Here is a 4,294-nt window from a genome sequence, read left to right as displayed (position 1 = left end):
TAAACATGTTGGTTGATCGTATTCTTAAAGATGGCAAGAAATCATTGGCTTATCAGATTCTCTATCAGGCTATGAAGCGGATTAAGGAAAAGACGAATAAGAATCCACTGTCTGTCCCGCGACAAGCAATACGTAGGGTAACTCCCGATATAGTAACAGAATCCAAACGTGTAGGTGGATCGACTTATCGAGTCCCCGTTGAAGTAGTACCTGCAGAAGGAAGAGCTTTGGCTATCCGATGGTTATTGATCGCGTGTCGAAAACGTTCAGGTCGAAGTATGGCTTTAAGATCAAGTGATGAATTAATGGATGCTGCCAGAAATTCTGGTAGTGCTGTACGGAAGAAGGAGGAGACTCACAAGGTGGCAGAAGCTAATAAGGCTTTTGCCCATTTCCGTTAGTTCCGGGTTCGTTTCAATCCACAACCTCTTATTGGTGGATTGAAACCTTCTACTCCGGAGCGCAGGGTATTAGGAATCAAGATACGCCAGAAGCATATGGATAAGCAGAAATTAAATAATGGGAGAAAGAATATCCAAGTCATAGGGGAAATTTTGTCACTGGTATAGTACCTCATGAAAAAGAGAAAGACTAGTGTCGAATCGTAAAGTCCATAACATCATCGACATGATCAACATGATCGACATGACCAAAGTGATCGACGCAATCGACGCAATCAACATGATCGACATGATCGACATGACTAGAATGATCGACACAATCGACACAATCGACATGATCGACATGATTGGCACTGCCCGCATCCCCGCGACTCCCACCATTCTCAACTATCTCCGCCTGGGGCGGACTACTCACCTCGGGGGGGGGGGGGGATGTCAGGCAACGCCAGCAGATATTTATCCTGTATGTCCCTCACCTCGAATCGATGATTGAGTCGTAGTACATCTAAGGCAAAGCTGGCATCTCCCATGATGTACTCGAGGAGCCGAACTAACGTTGACTTTCCCGTGGTTTATGATAATAAAAGGGAAATGCGTCTGAAAAGAGAGTCAAGGTTTGAAGAAGTATCGTGCGAAAACAAAGGGAAGTCTTCCCGTTTCTTCGGATATTCAATCAATATTAGATTAGTTGACACAGGTGGGATTCTGTGATATACTATGGATCAACAGGCTCATCAGCTTGGGTAATCACCAATCGTTTCGAAAACCAAAAATTACCACGACCGCAACTTTAGAAAGACGCGAAAGCGCAAGCCTATGGGGTCGCTTCTGCGACTGGATCACCAGCACTGAAAACCGTCTTTACATCGGATGGTTCGGTGTCTTAATGATTCCCACCTTATTAACCGCAACCTCTGTATTCATCATTGCTTTCATCGCAGCTCCCCCTGTAGATATCGATGGTATTCGTGAGCCTGTCTCCGGTTCTTTGCTATACGGAAACAACATTATCTCCGGTGCTATCATTCCTACTTCTGCAGCTATCGGTTTACACTTCTACCCAATCTGGGAAGCAGCTTCCGTTGATGAATGGCTATACAATGGTGGTCCTTACGAACTGATCGTTCTTCACTTCCTACTTGGTGTAGCTTGCTACATGGGTCGTGAGTGGGAACTTAGTTTCCGTTTAGGCATGCGTCCTTGGATTGCTGTTGCGTACTCAGCTCCCGTTGCAGCTGCTACCGCTGTGTTCCTGATCTACCCAATCGGTCAAGGAAGTTTCTCTGACGGTATGCCCCTAGGAATTTCTGGTACTTTCAACTTCATGATCGTTTTCCAGGCTGAGCACAACATCCTTATGCATCCCTTCCACATGTTGGGTGTAGCTGGCGTATTCGGCGGCTCTCTATTCAGTGCTATGCATGGTTCTTTGGTAACTTCTAGTTTGATCAGAGAAACTACTGAGAATGAGTCTGCTAATGCAGGTTACAAGTTCGGTCAAGAGGAAGAGACCTACAACATCGTAGCTGCTCACGGTTATTTTGGCCGTTTGATCTTCCAATATGCCAGCTTTAACAATTCTCGCTCTCTGCACTTCTTCTTAGCCGCTTGGCCCGTAGTAGGCATCTGGTTTACTGCCTTGGGTATCAGCACCATGGCATTCAACTTGAATGGTTTTAACTTCAACCAATCCGTGGTTGATAGCCAAGGTCGTGTTATTAACACCTGGGCTGATATCATCAACCGTGCTAACCTAGGTATGGAAGTTATGCATGAACGTAACGCTCATAATTTCCCTCTAGACTTAGCTTCTGTTGAAGCTCCTTCTGTAAACGGATAATACCTGTCTGGTCGTGCAGCATCACTAAATACCAAACCTCGCATAAGGTTTGGTATTTAATGGAGATTCGTCCGATGGAATGAATAGAAATAATAGTAATATCTCGCCATAATCTTACAATTATCAGTTTCCAATCTTGGATTCTGGGGAATCTTTGAAACACCCTTCTAGGATTACAGAGAATGGGAATCAAAGATATTCTCATTCTGATTAGCGGAACGCTTGTAGTCCCGTACCCACTGGAATAGATTGAGAATACATTTTTCACCTAACATATTTTTTCTTGTATTAATATATAGACGAATAATACGTACGCGCATCGAATGAATGACCCTAGTAGATCTTGTTCTCTCCCAGTTAAGAAAGCTGAATAGGGAAAGTAGGGGGCGGACGTAGCCAAGTGGATCAAGGCAATGGATTGTGGATCCATCACGCGCGGGTTCAATCCCCGTCGTTCGCCCATCAGGTTGGAGAACTCGTCTTTATCACTCGGAATAAAATAAGTTGATGAGGAGATAGATAAGACATAGATAGGTTTCTTCAACAATTCGAGATTCCCGAGACAGCTTCAGGTAGGTACGAATACACCCACAAATCACCACATCGAAAGTACTCACTCCATTGGGCCTTGAATCTTTCGATATTATCTATATAATGGAATGTGAGAGGTGGGTAGTATCTACCACATATAGATAAAGTGAAGAGAGATCATGAGGTAAGAGAAGTGGGAGAAGAAAAAGTAAGAAGTCCAGATTTATTCTCTGAAGTTCCGAAGTTAGCAGAAACCGATGGATTCCACTACTCATTTGAATCATTGAAAAATCAAGATCTAGGGGAATTTCTAATTGGTCTATTCTCCAGTTATGAACCCTCCATCAAATTATTTGACTTATGAATTTCTGAGTTCAATCTTTTTACGGAATCTGCGCGATTCAATGAAGCGGGGTAATAGCGTGACTCCGGGAATCCTGATGTTACTAACAATACCAATTCCTATGCATCGTTCAGGTGAGAGAAATTTGATCGAAGGAGGTTCTATAGATCTAGCGAAACTAATTAATAGAACTGGTGGAGTAGTAAAAAAACCAGCAACAAATTCTGTTGAATCCTTCTATCCTCTTTCTCTATCAATAAGATGCTCACCTGCTGAAAAGGATAGAAAGGGAAAGACACGTAATTCTTACTATTCGGATTCAAACGGAAATATTTCCACAACTTCGACGAGGGAAGAACCGCAAGTTCCCATATATAGTGCGATGGATCCTTCGGTTTCAGATGGATGGAGGGTCCGGCTGATGAGGGATCCACTCCCCATCAAGAATATATCCAGAGATGTGACTGAGAGGATTGAAAAATCACTGGGGGATAAGAATCTAGAAGATTCAAATGAGTTTTTTGAATTCTATATAAATGTGATACTTCGTAAGGATGACTGTTACTAAAATGATTCTGATTCGTTACTTCTCCGGAAAATCCATGACAAGCAAAGGGTTAATTGGCTACAAACAGCAACATTAAGAAGCGATTCCTTCATTCCCGTAATATCGGACTTTTGGGACAAAATGTTACTCGAATCCAGGGATTCAGTAGATCGGCAGGGAGATGAATCACCGTTCTATTCCGAGCGGAAGGGTCTCTCCAATTTGTCTCTATTTCCACCCCATAAGAATACAATGTCATCTCGTGATGGTGTATCCCTATCCTATAGCGATATAAGAGATTGGTTAAATTCCATTGACGAGGGGAGTTGGACACTATTCCGGGATTACGCCGATTTTTATATGTGGCATTCCTGTCACCAAAGTCCTTCTCCATGGAATAAGGATGAGCGCGAATTGAATCTAACGAGATCTCTCTTAGAAAAGAGATTTATCGAACTTGATTATCTATCGGATAATCAATTACTCACTGAGGTACCAAGTATATTACTAGAAATTTCCTGTGGTTTCTCGAAGTATGTCTCCTCACAAATAGAGACATCTAGAGAATTGGAGGCTTTTCATAGCAACTCAAGGGATGAGTCTGATTCCAGAAATCAGAAGGTTGGGAAGGA

This window comes from Dipteris shenzhenensis, unplaced genomic scaffold (genome assembly GCF_047967505.1).
Source record: "Dipteris shenzhenensis isolate YYH24624 ecotype China unplaced genomic scaffold, Dip_SZ_1.0 scaf0348, whole genome shotgun sequence".
Lineage (NCBI taxonomy): Eukaryota > Viridiplantae > Streptophyta > Polypodiopsida > Gleicheniales > Dipteridaceae > Dipteris > Dipteris shenzhenensis.
The sequence above is the reverse complement of the archived record's forward strand: the minus strand, read 5'-3'. Positions refer to the sequence as shown.